The sequence below is a fragment of the Chiloscyllium punctatum genome, chromosome 13 (assembly GCF_047496795.1).
Source record: "Chiloscyllium punctatum isolate Juve2018m chromosome 13, sChiPun1.3, whole genome shotgun sequence".
Lineage (NCBI taxonomy): Eukaryota > Metazoa > Chordata > Chondrichthyes > Orectolobiformes > Hemiscylliidae > Chiloscyllium > Chiloscyllium punctatum.
The window spans coordinates 59460415-59476360 of NC_092751.1; positions in this window are offsets into that span (position 1 = coordinate 59460415).

The following is a 15946-nucleotide window of genomic DNA, read 5'->3' on the forward strand; positions in this document are numbered from 1 at the left end:
AGGCAGGCATCCTTGCAAGAGGATTCGCAGTAGGGTTAAAATCAACAAGGTAAAAACAATGACTGCAGATGCTGAAAATCAAATACTGGATTAGTGGTGCTGGAAGAGCATAGCAGTTCAGGCAGTCACCTCTATACCCTGACTGTCTTGAAGTTCTGGCATTTTGCTGGTGTCTTCCACCGTGAAGACTGATGTAAAGTATCTATTCAATTCCTCTGCCATTCCATTGCTTTCCATAACTACTCAAGCCTCATTTTCCAACAGTCTTTGGTTGTTTTTTTACTCCATGTCTTCCTTGTTATATATCTAACAATCGCTTTGATTATTCTTTTACACGATTAAGAAGCGTAATATCATATTTCACCCTCTCCTGTCATTTGCTGTTATTAGTTATCCGTGATGGAATCTGTAGACTTTGTAATCCTTTGGATTCCCAATAATCTTCCCAAAATTGTGTGCATTTTCTTTTGTTTTTATGCTTTCCCTAAATTCGTTATCACTCACGGCTGACTTGTCTTCTGTTGAATATTTTTCTTCTTACTTGGGATGAATTTCTGATGTGCTGCTGAATTATCCCCAGAAACTCCTGTCATTGCTGTTTCACCATCTTCCCGTGCTCAGCTTCCCTTCCAACTAACTCTGGCCAACTGCTCCCTCATGTCTTGTAGTCACATTACTCAATTATAAGACATCACATCCAAAAGTGAGCAATTGCTGTAACCAGAAGGAGGGAAGTCTGAGGCATGGGACAGAAAGAACGATTGAACTATGTATCAATTAGATTAAAAGAGAAATCGAGAGACAGAGAGAGAGGGAGAATTTTGATACATGACTGATAGATATAGATGTACTTCTGTATTTGAATTGACAATTCCTGTGTGTTGTGGTCCTTTGTACAGTGTACGTGCAACAGAATATTATGTTGAAATGTCGGTCTGATGCCAGAACTTTCATCTCCAGCAATATGACAGGCAACAGTTGTTGCCAGAACCCAGCAGGCCAATGTATATGTTTCCCGGTAGAAAATTGATTAACTGAAATAAATTGGAACACAAGAAGCAGGAATTTATAACATACATCCTGATAAGAATTAGAGATTAGGTCTGGGAATGCAAGGAAGAGGCAGGAGGCAGAGTGTACGTTGAAAGAAGGGGAACATTACATCTCAGCTGAAGACTAAATAACATGTTAACGTTTTATAAATTTTGTACATCACATGCATCATTTTTGTTAACTATGTCTCTCTTGTTCATTCTGAATATGGTGCACACTTATGAACAGTCTTATGTATCTGCACGCACGCATGCGTGCACACACACACATCCACACACACAGACACATACACAGAGACACACACACAGACACCCACACACACTCATACACACAGACACACACAAACACCCACACACAGAGGCACACCCACACACAGGGACACACGTACAGACACACACACACACACACACACACACAGACACACACGCACTCACACAGACACACACACAGGCACACACACATTCACACGCACACACTCACACACACACAGAGACACTCACACTCTCTCTCACACACACAAACACACTGATCAATTGTTGTTCGTCCATTCCATTTCAAATTGTCCTGTTTTATTTACACTGTCATTTGTAATTCCTTCTTCCGAATATATTCTGTTTCTTTCTCTACATTTGATTTTATTCTGTCTCTCAAGAAGACATTGGAGACAGGGGGGATGTCACTTTACTCCTCGTCAGTCTCCACAGTCACTGTCTTCTATTCCTTTCTGTTTCTTAACCCATTAAAAATACATACTGTGTCTAACTCTTGAATCCCGATAAATAGGTCACTTTATTATATATTACCTGCAGTATGGAAACAGGCCCTTCGGCCCAACAAATCCACATCGACCCTCTGAAGAGTAACCCAACCAGACCCATTCCCCTACCCTCTATTCATCCCTGACACTATGGGCAGTTTAGGATGGCCAATTCACCTAACCTGCATATCTTCGGACTGTGGGAGGAAACCGTAGCACCCGGAGGAAACCCACGCAGACACTGGGACAATGCGCAAGCGCCACACAAACAGTTGCCCAAGGTTGTTCAGTAAACAAAACATGTACTTTTGTGCTAAGGCTAGAACAAATCTAAAAAAGAAAAGGCATACAAACTGCGCAATAAGATGTTTCCACCTTTGCAAGCAAATTATTGACTTACATTGTGTAAACGATAATTAACTGATAAAAGATATGAGGGTATAATCCAGCGAAATCCGTAGCACAGCGAGAGATTAACAAGCAATTATATTTAAACTTGAGGATTATGGACTAACATTTATTATGTCCAGAAAAAAAGATGGTGATTTTGTGAGAAATTGCATTTTCCCCGTGATGTGAAATTCCCAATAGTTCACGTACCAGTGTGGAGACCCCCATGTTGGTTGAGAGGGAGCTCCAGGCTCTGAATGAATTCTCACCGTCTCAATGTGCAGTTGGTGTGTGTCTCTGCACTGTTCAGAAATCTAACAGCAGCTTTAATGCCTTACTCCTGAAATAGTTCGCCATTCCCACCAGTTTCTGACCTCTATAAGAATACAATAATGTCTTCTCGGAGATAGAATGCATTTCCTTGAGACTTGGCACAAACCATTCACTTTTCCCCCTCACGTTCAGCAAACCAAGTTAAAGTGACACATATGTACCACGAGCAAAGGAACCAGGAGAAACAACATAGAGCAGTCCATCTGTGTAGACTCTGCTTCACTCTTTGTTATGTTCGAGCATCAAAGTCATCTTCCTATTTCTGCACACATGGTTCGATAGGCTGAATGGCCACGTCCTGGTCATCTGGAAGCAGCTCAAGGACCTGACTTGGCGACTCCGTTCCTGTTTAACATCTCGATGTGCTGACTACACTCCTTCCCTCCTTGTGTAACAGGCAAGAGGGTCTGAATGGGCTATCCCTATTCTTATCCAATAGTTTCAATTGATTGAATGGCGTCCTTCTGTTCTGTTGAAACCGCGTTTCGGGATGAAGCTTATGCTCAGAAACGGCGTTTCTCCTGCTCCTCGGATGCTGCCTGACCTGCTGTGCTTTTACAGCGCTACACTCTCGTGTATTAAGTCAGTTAATGGTCTCCACTGTTTCTGTGCACCAGGTTATCAGAATAAATGAACTCCAAATGCTCCTGTCATGCAGTTTTGAGGAACTTAATGGTACATAGGGACGTAGGACTGAGGAGTAGGAGTGTGTCCTTAGACACTTTAAGCCTGCTCAACTAGGCAGTAAGGTCGTTCCTGATCTGGATGTGTTCTCAGCCCCACTCCCATATCTGTAGTTCATTGTCCTTTACTGTCCAACATGTAAATGCTTTGACTAAATGCAAACACACAGGCACCATAAACCTCTGGGGAAGAGCATTCCCACTCAAACAACCCTTTGTGAAATTATCCTCTTCCGTGTTCTGACTGGGGTTGGACGGACCACTGCTTCATTTTCTAGATCCTGTTGATCATGATAAATTTTAAATGTAACCCGGTTGGTGATATGACCAATGATCTCGGTCTCAAACTAGATCAGGTTCTTTGCTGGGGACAAGTCATCTCGATATCATATATTTGCAAAAATAGTTCACCAAAGCAAAGTTACTCAAATATAAGATGGAAAAATACATGGCCAACAGTTTGGACAAATATTTACATTAATATTTATCTTTCAACATACACACCGACACACACACTAAGACATACACAGTGTCTCACACACACAAGTGCACACAGACACACACATACACATGCCTAAATACAAGCAGGAAAAAAAACCCTGCAAAATATCAACTTGAAAGAGCTTTGTCCAAGCAACAGTTAAACTCAAGACAAAAGTAAAATAATTAAATGTTATTCTGCCTCTGAGGTTCTGCTCACGCAAGCAGGATTTATTCCTGGAACAGTCGGGATTGGCTTAAAACGTTTGAATTTAGGCAGTAGGGAGATGCCAATGATTCCTCAACAGTAATCCTACATGAATGATAAAGATGACTGAACGGTTTTCATCTCTCATACATTTCTGCGAGAAGGAACAAGGAAAGAGAGGGAGCAATACGCAGTGGCTTTTCCAGCTGTTGCATTTTCTCCATCTCGGAGCAGAAATATACAATAATATTATCTCAAAACCAAACTGGATCACGTGAGGCCTACTTGAACATTCTCAGAACTGTAGGACTATGTCCCTATTCTCTGCTCCATGTAGGAGTTTTAATGATGATACGTTTGTATGTGTCCTCATAATTATGTCCAAGAAAATCATGGCTTCATAGTACTTGCTTTCTTATACTATGAAAAGAGTATATAACATACACATGTTGTTTTCTTAAATTTGAATTCTCAGTTCTAGACTCCCATACCGGAGAAAATGTCCATAGGCTATGCACCAGATACACGCTCCTCAATATCTTATACGGTTAAATACGAACGCCTCTCGTTCTCAATCCTGAAGTGCTCTCGCCTTATAGAGGTTTATAACATCATGAGGAGCAAGGAAATGGTGAAGATCCAAGAACATTTTCCTAGCTAAAGCACATAGATTGAAGGTGAGGGGATAAAGATTTACAAGGGACAAAAGTGGTAACTTTTCACAGAGTGTATGGAATGAACTGCCAGAGGAAACGTTGGAGGCTGGGGCAGCTACGGTATTTAAAGCCATTTGAATGAAGCCATTTGAGTGAACGCGAAGGTTTTATGGGATATGGGCCAAGTGCTGGTAAATGGAACTTGATTAATTTAAGACACCTGGTCGGCATGGACATGGTGCAGTGAAGGGTCTGTTTCCGGGCTGTATGACAGGATAAGGCCTTCTTTACAGGAGCAAGGGCAGTGAAACATCTTCGCAAAATCTTCTAAAGCTATTGAGTATATTTATTTTTCAGTTTATGGAATCATCACAGCCCACACTACATCAGATGTTGACTCAGAAATCCCCTGTACAGATGCAGTAAAACATCCTGATAGCCTTTTCATGAAGTAATCATTCTATATACCTTCCTAATTACTTGCTGCATCTGCATACTAACCCCGTGTGATGTATGTACCAGGATGAATAAATGCCTTTGTACGACTGAGTTTTGTGATCTCTCTTGTTTTAATTAGTTTACTGTTGTTTTACCCTTCTGCCACAGCACAAACTTCGGTAGCCCATGTTATCCTGTTTCTGCTGAAGGTTTACAAGGGACCTTCTGCTGAAGGTTTGCAAACCAACCTTCCCTGTCTATATCACATTACAGACTCTCTACCTCTTCTTGACATCTTATCGAATCTTCGTGGTTGAGACAATTGAGTTCAATCTAATCAGTCCCCACACGCAAATCATTTACAGATTCTAAATGGCTTTTGATGTTGCACTGATCTGTGAGGCACTTCAACAAGTTAAAGATTTCCAACCCGAAAATACACATTTCTCCCGACTATGTATTTTCTGATAGTTACCCAGGGCTCCCCTTTTCCTGTGTAGCAATCTTGGAAGTAGGTGTGATCTCCCCTTGTGCTGTGTAATGTACTGAAATAGCTGAAAAGCTTCATCCTATTCCTGTGTAAATCCTTAGAGGGACAGAATAGCCTCCTCATGTCTCATTGAATCGATCCAGAATGGTTGATTGCGATCTTCCTCACCTTCTGTAACAGCAGTGTGGGTTTGAATGAGTGAACAACACAAGAAGCAAGAGCTGCAGGTGGCCATTCAGCCCCTCGAGCCTGCTGCACAATTCAGATTGGACATTGTTAATTTGATTGCAACTAAGCATCCCTTTCTTGTGTGTTCCCAACAATCATTGATTCTCTTGTTCATCAACGATTTATATAACTCCTCCTTGAGTGTTCTCAGTAACCCAGTCCTCACTGCTCCTTGGGCATGAGAAGACCACAGACCACACAATCCTAAAGAGAAAGGAACATCCCTTTCCCAGTCTGAAATAGGAATGCTCTTATTCTCAAAATACGTTCCCCTCAAACCAATAATCATTCTTTTGACACAACAATTACGAACAGATATAGACCATTCCTCCCCTCAAACCTCCCCAAATTTCCATTAACCCTTGACAATCAAGTACTGACCAGATTAATCTCCACTCAAGTTAAAGGAATTCCAGGTACAATATTTTCACAAGAGTTCAAGAAATTAGAACAGCGAACATTGAACAGTACAGCTCAGTAAGAGCCCTTCAGCCCTCAATGGTGTGCCGACCTTTTATCCTACTCTAAGATTAAACTAAACTGCAGAGCCTTCATCCTATTGTCATCTATGTGCCTATCCAAGATTTACTTGAATATCCCTAATGTAGCTGATTCTACTACCACTGCTGGCAGTGCATTCCACGCACCTATCACTACCTGTGTAAACAATCTGCCTCTGACATCTCCCCAAAACCTTCCTCCAATCACATTAAAATTATATTTTCCTCGTTTTAGCCATTTCTACCCTATGAAAAAAGACTCTACTTATCCATTCTATCTGTGCCTCTCATCATCTTGCACACCTCTGTCAACTCACTGTTCATCCTTCTTTACTCTAATGAGAAACGCTAAAGCTCCCTCAAACCTTCTTCATAAGACATGCCCTACAGGCCAGGCAACGTGCTGGGAACTCACGTCTTCATCCCTTCGAAAGGTTCCACATCCTTCCTTTAATGGGGCGAACAGAACTCAAGACAATATTCCAAGTGTGGTCTAATCAGGCCTCTATGGAACTGCAGCATAACCTCGCAGCTCTTAACTCAATCCCCCAATTTATGAAAGCCAACATATCATACACATTCTTAACAGCCCTATCACCTTGAGGGCTTTGGCAACTTTGAGGAATCTATAGACGTAGACCCCAAGATTCCTTTGTTCCTCCACACTGCTAAGAATCCTACCTTTAACCCTGTAATCTGCAATCAAATTCAACATTTGAAAGCGACTCTCTCCTGAAAATGGGAAAATGGCGCAGAATCAGGCCGCTTAGCCCATTGGATCTGCTGTGTCATTGGATCAAAGCTGTAATGTTTCTCACTGACATTCTCCTGCCTTCGCTAAATGACCATTGATTCCCGAATTAATGAAAAGCTTATTCAACTTATCTTAAAGAAACTGTGTGCAGGAGTGTGTGTGTTTGTTTGTGTGTCCATATCTGTATGTATATGTGTTGTGTGTTTAACGTGTTTAACGTATGTTTGTGTGTATCTCCGTGAGACGAGGTCTTGCCGTTTTTTGGGGTAAATCCATTTAAATTGAGATCAACCCCTCACCACCCCCACACCTCTACGTCTGTCCCTGTTAAGTTTATAGTTATACAATGCCACCCTCTGCTCGCCTCCCCATGCCTTTGCACTAGTGTCAGTTTTATTTTGTTTCTTTCAGAGAACAGCACATACTGTCAATCTCTCACATTACATGGCTGTTTGGTTTTTCAAATAACGTTTTTAAAGCACAGACCTGTTTCGTGTGATACCGAGCGATATCGTTCCTGAGATATTATCACCACCACTGTGTCAGTTTTAGGACTTTTCAATCTTTTTTCATTTATAATTTGTAGGAGTATATTGTAAAACATTTCAAGATAATGAAAGTGTAATATATTCATTGCATTGACTTACAAATTGTTCCGTCAACCTTCCTTGGAAGCATTTGTGGTGGAAACATTCTTTAACTTGTGCACTCCTTGTCATGAATAATCTTCAAAGACGAATCACTTCCACATTGCAGAGCGACCATAGACATAACTGTACATGAACATTCTCCACTCTAAGGGTCCTCAGTATGATTACAATCCTCCATATTCCAAACTGTGTGTGTGTGCGTGTGCAGATGGTTCTGTCAGTTTGGATGGCGCTATGAGCTGCCTCCCTCCCCCTCCCTCCCAGACTGAATTCCCTGATGGTTGTTGTAGGGGGTAGTGAGGTAAAATTAAAGCCCCAGAGCCCCGACGTACACTTGATAAGCCAGGGACAGAAACGAATAAGTCCGGAAAGAGTGCGGGCAATAATCGAACTAGGCCTCCCAACGACCAAGAGGGAGTTGCGAAAGTTCTTGGGACTCTTAGGCTATTGTCGGTTATGGATAGACGAAAATGCCCCCCTTACTAAAGACTTGTACCTAAAACTCATTGAGGAGGCACCCAACAGAATAAAATGGGAGGAAGAGGAGAAAAAGTTAATTGAAATCCTAAAAGGAAAATTGATGGCTGCACCTGTTTTAAGCTTGCCGGATTTTAGTAAGACATTTCGTCTCTTTGTGAACTCCAGAAAGGGAACCGCTCTTGGAGTATTGACCCAGGATTGGGGGGGGAGAAAGGAAGCCCGTGGCTTTCCTGTCAAAAATTCTGGATCCAGTCTCCCGAGGGTGGCCGGAGTGTGTCCAAGCGGTGGCAGCCACGGCAAAGCTGGTAGAGGAAAGCAGGAAGTTGACTTTCGGGGCCCCCTTGACAGTCACTACTCCCCACCAGGTTAGAACTATCCTGAATCAGAAGGCCGGGAGGTGGCTGACTGACTCAAGGATTCTGAAATATGAAGCCATATTGTTAGACCGAGAAGACCTCCGAATAGAAGTCGGGGGCTGCCAGAACCCAGCGGAATTTCTTTGGAAAGGGGAAGGGGAGGAGGAACTGGAACACTGCTGTTCAGCCATAATAGAGTACCAGAGTAAAGTGAGGGAAGATCTGACGGATACCCCCTTACATGCAGGAAGGCGGTGGTACATAGACTGGTCCTCTCGAGTGATAGATGGGAAGAGACACAACGGGTATGCAGTCATTAGTGAGACTGGTTGGGAATTAGTGGAAAGTGGACGACTACCGAATGTCTGGTCCGCACAAACGTGCGAATTGTACGCCTTGCACCGGGCCCTGAGGAATTTAAAGGGAATTGCCGGGACAATCTACACTGACTCTAAGTATGCCTTTGGGGTAGTACACACCTTTGGGAAGATCTGGAAAGAAAGGGGAATGATAAATAGTAGAGGAAAGGAGTTGGTCCACGAGGAACGAGTAGCCATGATCTTGGAGGAGTTGTTGCCACAAGAGATTGCTGTAGTACATGTGAAAGGACACCAGAAAGACGATAAAATAGAGACCCTGGGGAATCAATTGGCAGATGAACAGGCAAAATTGGCTGGGATGGGGAAGGAAGTAATAAACTGCCTGGTAAGGATTCCCCAGATATCCGAAATTACCGAAGTGCCCACGTTTACTGGCAAAGAAGAAACTCTTCTTGCGTCTCTGGGGGGTACAAAGGATAGGGAAGGCAAGTGGACCTTACCCGATGGCCGCCAGCTACTAAATCGACCGTTGACGCGGGACATTATTGCCCGTTTACACCAAGGGGGTCACTGGGGCGCCCAGGCACTGTGTGATGCCTTCCTGCGCCGATATGCTCACCCTGGTCTGTACACCGTAGCTAAGCAGGTCACAGAAGATTGCATAACATGTCGAAAGATTAACAAAAGGGGGCTGCGGCAGCATGCAAGACAAGGAGGTAGGAGTCTGGCCTATATGCCGTTTGAGTATGTCCAGGTAGATTACACTGAGCTCCCCCCCATACGTCGCCTGAAGTATCTATTAGTAGTAGTAGATCACCTGACAGGATGGGTGGAAGCTTTCCCCACTACCACGGCAACGGCAACTCAGGTTAGCAAGATTCTACTCGAGCAAATCATCCCACGATTTGGGCTACCCCGCGCTATTGACTCTGACCAGGGAAGCCACTTCACCTCGACCGTCCTCCAGAATGTAGTGCAAGCAATGGGGATTGACTGGGATTTCCACACCCCCTGGCATCCCCCCCTCCTCGGGCAAGGTCGAAAGAATGAACCACACCATCATAAAGCAGCTAACCAAACTCACTAGTGAAATTGGCCTGCCTTGGACCAAACGCCTACCCCTTGCCCTATTGCAAATTCGCATCCAGCCAAGGCGGGATTTGGGCGTCTCCCCTTTCGAAATGCAGTTTGGCCTCCCGTTCCATGGGCCGAAGGGGGAATCTCCTGTATTCGAGTCTCGGGATATGTTTGTGCAAAAATATGTTGTGGCTCTGGGGTCTGCTCTATCTCGTTTTCGCCAACAGGGACTTTTGGCACAGACGCCGCCCCTCGAGTTTGCGGTGCACACCGTCAAGCCGGGTCAGTGGGTCCTGATTAAAAGCTGGAAGCAACGTACCCTCGAACCAACTTGGGACGGTCCCTTCCTGGTACTTTTGACGACCAAAACGGCTGTCCGTACGGCCGAAAAGGGCTGGACACATTACACTCGAGTCAAGGGACCAGTGCCACAACCGACGGAGGACGAACGAACCTCTCTGACAAAGACATCTAAGGAACAGAGACCCTGAGAACGAACTAATCGGACTTTGGCGAGTCTAAAGGAACTGTGCCCTCGGGCTACGGGTGTCGCGACAAAATGCGGTCAACCGTATTGTTAACTTGCTATGCCATTATCCTTGGGCTGGGTCATAGTGTGCGTGTTACCCAATTTGGCCTCTGGAAAAAACAAGCAGAGGACGGTCAGTGGTTCACCATCTCCGTGCTTGCCAACCAATCAACACAGACATTTAGCTTAGACCTATGTGGGTTGGTGCCCTGTAGGACTAAAAGTGAACAGAATCAAACTAAGCGGAACCTAGAGAGAGAAAGGGGATTCCAGGGTCAGACGTTAGTATTACAATTGCATGGTAGGGAAGGCCTAAATAGGCCTCCAGCCCCCGGGGTCCAGGCTATGGTGTCAGTTGTCCGTGATCCCATCACCCCTGGACGGGATTGTGGGCAGAATCAGTGCAATCCGCTCTATCTGACCATAAAGAATTTGGGAAAGAATGGGGCGAGCCTTAATAGAACAATACTGGGTATTAGAGTTGGGGGCCAGGCAAGATGGGGGGGGGGGGGGGGGGATGGCAGCTGTGCTGCACGTATATCACGGTCATTGAAGCTGAGTCTGGGGGCTCATCCACCACTGGTAAGCAGGAAAAGATTAGAATAATTGAGGTGACGGATTTGGAAAAGACCTTTGAAATAGAAACGGGATACGGGGAGGCGAATGCCTGGATGGAATGGGTCAAATATACTGTGAGGAGCATTAAAAAGAGTGATTGCTACGCATGCACGAGTGCCCGCCCTAACCCTAAGGTGGTCCCATTCCCGCTGGGATGGGAGAAACACCCACGAGCCATGGACTGCATGATAAGGCTGTACCAGGACCGAGAGGCCTGGAACGACCCCACTTGTCGACCCTTGAGTTTGAAGTTTCCCCCCGTCAGGTCTGAGGGGGCGCCCCGCCCGCCATCATTCTCAGGGGTAACGGGTACGCACCAGGCCTGCGTCTCTCGGACGGGACTACAGTGGGACAACGATGTGGGGACATTTGACAAGTGCAGCGGATCAATTCGGCTGGTCAATGAAACTACCGGGGGCGGGAATTACTGCCACATTCATGTGCCTAGGGCAGACCTCTGGTGGTACTGTGGTGGGAGGGTTCTGCGACCGACCCTGCCCCAAAAATGGACGGGCACTAGTGCAATCGTTCAATTGGCCATCCCATTCACTCTGGTATTCGAAAAACAAGAGCGATCCCGTTCTAGTGGAAGAACTGAGAGAGCTTTGGAGACCTCTTTCGATGATAACATATATTTAGATGCCATAGGGGTCCCCAGGGGTGTTCCTGACGAATACAAGGCTAGGAACCAGATAGCGGCGGGTTTTGAGTCGTCACTGTTCTGGTGGGTGACCATTAATAAGAACGTGGATCGGATTAATTATATTTACTACAATCAGCAGAGGTTCATTAATTATACCCGGGATGCAGTGAAAGGAATAGCAGAACAATTGGACGCCACTAGTAGGATGGTGTGGGAAAATAGGTTGGCCTTAGACATGATGTTGGCAGAGAAGGGGGGTGTTTGTGTCATGATAGGCACTCAGTGCTGCACTTTCATCCCCAACAACACAGCCCCTGATGGGTCCATCACCCGCGCCCTGGATGGACTCACCACATTGGCGGACGAACTGGCTGAAAACTCGGGCATCGACTCTGGCCTCACGGACTGGTTGGAAGCTTGGTTCGGTAAATGGACGGGGGTGGTCGTTCCCTTTCTTGTCTCATGTATAGTGGTGGCAGGGGTACTCACTGCCCTTGGGTGTTGCGTTATTCCCTGTGTCCGGGGATTAACTCAACGACTGATCGAAACCGCCCTTACTAAGAGGGATGTTCCCTATGGGCAGGTTGAACGAATAAATCTCGAGATGGCACAACGTGAATCCCTCTTGGGCGGGGGTAGTATTAGAGACGGGCAGTTTAATGAACAAGCTCGGGAGTTATTAAATGCCCTGGAGAAGAAACTTACGGTTGAAAAATTACAGGCCGTAAGAAAAGACACCGGGGATTTGTAGGGGGTAGTGTAATTTTTAAACGGTTAGCTGCCTTTTAGTCTTTTCTACCTTATAGTAAACACAAGCAGACACTCGAAACTGTTGCTGGACCTCCCCCATGTTTATATGAATGAGAAAAATACAGACATGAAGATACACACAGAGACAAATACAGATACGCAGATATACACAGCGTTGAATGCAGAAACACAGATACACACAGTGACAAAATCAGACATGCAGAGACACACAGAGATGAACATAGATGCACAGACAGACACGGAGACTGATGCAATAGCACATATACTCATACATGCACACATAGACAAATACCAATACACAGCTGCACATGCACACACAGATACCCAATCATCAATACAGATGTATTGCACCCAGTGCCACACTGATGTTTAAATAGACATCGGGAATCTGCCAGTGTTTATTTTTTCACGTGGTGACTTTCTCAATATTTCACTCACTCTGTGTGGCTTGTGTCAATCTTTCGGCTGTTCCATAGGTAATTCTCTGCAACCTCTCTATATCTTCCACCTCATTCCTTTAATGAGGTGACTAGAACACGGTATTACAAGTGTGGTGTTATGACACGGTGATGAACCCTTCTGTTAATGAAACCAAACACTCAGAAAAGCTCACCTCGCTCATAATCTGTTAAAGCCGAGTGACAGAGAGCTCGCAAATTCCGCTACTTATCAGGAGATAATATCAATGTATTCCTTAATTCTAAAAGTGAACATTGAACAACAACAGTTATTCCCAACTCTAAGCTGCCCTTTCTCTGAACTGTTATCTTCCTCCACCTTTAACAATATACTCTTCCAATTAAAGAAAAACTGTATTAAAATTACATAAACCAGACAGTGGCTGTAGTCGAATTGTTGTCAAAAGAGCATCCAAATCTCAATATATCTGTTTCACAGCCAGATGTTACATAGTTTCAGTCCAGTACACTTTGAAAATATTAGCTGGTCATATGACAAGTACTTGCAAACTCTCAATGCAGAACAGCATTCAACTTCATCACAGTGGATTAAACAGTGGGATTATAGAGCTGCAGCATAACCTCACAGCTCTGAAACTGAGCTCCCCGGCTGTGAAAGCCAACACATCATACGCCTTCTAAACAACAGCATCAAGCTGGATAGCAAATTTGAGGATCTATAGACATGGACATCAAGATCCCGCTGTTCCAGATTTATCTCAATCCGTCACTCATCAGCTCAGTTCTGTCAATGTCCGGTTGCAACCTACAAGAGCCCTCCATACTAACCAACAACTCCACCAAAGTTCGTGACATCGGCGAACCTATGAACCCACCCTTCCAATTCGTCATCCAACTCACTTATAAAAAAAATCACAAAGAGCAGATGTCCCAGAACAGATCACCAAGCTAGTCACCAAGCTCCAGGCGGGATCTATTCCATCTACCACCACCTTCTGTCTTCTGTGGGCCAGCCAATTCTGCATCCAGACATCCAGACCTTCCTGTAAGCCATGCGTCCTTATCTTGTGAATGAGCTTACCGTGGATAACTTTATCAAACGCATTGTTAAAATTCATATATACCACATCCACTGCTCTAATTCATCAACGTGTTTTGTCACATCCTAAAGGAATTCAATAAGTTCTATGAGGCATGACGTGCTCCTCACAAAGCCATGTTGACTGTCTCTAATCATTTATAATTTTCCAAGTATTCATAAATCCTGTCTCTCAAATCCTCTCCAATCCTATGCCCGTTACTGGTGTAAGACTGGTTGGCCAATAATTCCCAGGATTAACCCTATTCCATTTCTTGAACCAGGCATTAACTTTTGCCAGCCTCCTGTCATCTGGCACGACTCCAGTGTACAGTGAGAATGCAAATATCATTGCAAAATGCGTTGCTTCCTGTAGTACCCTAGGGCATTTCCTGTTTAGCCAAATAAATTTATCTATCCATGTATTTCTCAAAGTTTTCAATGCATCATCCTGTTCTAGCATATCCACCTGTTTCTTGCTGTCCTCAGAAGCGTCAAGTTCCCTCTCATTAGTGAAAACTGAAGCAAACCTTCATTTAGAACCTCCCCTACCTCCTCCGACTCCTGGCGCAAGTTCCCTCCACTATCACTGATCAGCCCTACTCTGCCATCCTCTTGTTCCTAACATAAGTGTAGAACGTCTTAGGTTTTACCTTAATTCTACCCGCCAAGCCTTTATCATGCACACTTTTATCTCTCCTGAGTTCATTCTTCAGTTCCACCCTGGTTATCTTGCAACCTTCTAGAGCACTGTCTAACCCTTGCCTCCTCAACCTTATGTATGGTGGATGAGAGCAATAGGCCCGCTGGGAACATCAGGCAGCAGACGATCAGGGTGATGGAGCAACACATGCCATGTCTGAACGGCTCAGAGTGAACCCTCCAGTACACACGGTATCACTAAGTCCAGTAATCCCTCTGTATTTCAGTAACATGCTGCCTGCCGTTCTTCCTGGAAGAAAATGACAGGTTATATATGACGTTAAATCCCACCTGCCAAACTTTTATCCTTTGATTAACTTGTCCATATCCATTTACAGACTCTACAACTTCCATTGATTATTTAATTTCCTGTTTATCTTAGTTCCATTGGCAAACGTAGTTACAGTACATTTGTTCCACTCCTTTAGATCATTGATATAGATTGTAAATAGCTGAGGACCCTGTACTGGTCACTGTGTGACCCTACTGGTTACATTCTTTTAAACTGATTAAATCTGATTTATCCGGAGTGCCTGCTTTCTGTCCGATAACCAGTCCTCCTCCATTCCTGTGTAACACATTCGAAGTGCTGAATAAGGACGAGGAACATCAGTCAGCAATCCAGCTCCTCCAGCCTGCTCCAACATTGAAAACAATCATTTCTGATGTCAGCCTGCTCCACCATTGAATACAATCATGGCTGATGTCAGTGCTCTCCACCAATGAATGCAATCATATGTGGTGTCAGCCTGCTCCACCACTGAATACAATTATATCTGATGCCAGCTCTTTCCACTATTGAATACAATCATATCTGATGTTAGCCTGTTCCATCATTGAATACAATCTTATCTGATGTCAGCCGCTCCACTATTGAATACAATCATATGTGAAATCAGCCTGCTTCATCATTGAATACAATCATGGCTGATGTCAGCCTACTCCACCATTGAATATAATCATGGCTGATGTCATCTTGGTCTCAGTCCCACTTTCAGGCCCACTCTCCATATCCCTTCAGTTACTCAATATCCCAGCATCCACTGCACTCTGGAACAGTGAATTACACTGGTTTACAATCTTTTGATAGAAGTTCTCTCATCACTGTTTTAATTCATCTCCACTTATCCTAAAACTATGATCTCTTGTTGTAGATTGCCTCACATGAGGAAATACCCAATGCATGTCGACATTATCAATCACCTTTAGCATTGTCCAGTCCTAAGAGATATCTCCTCCCATTTTTTCTACACTCCACAGAGTATAGGCCTGAATTGCTCAATCTCTATTCAGAGGGCAAACTCCTATCTCTGGAATCAGTCTAGTAAACCTC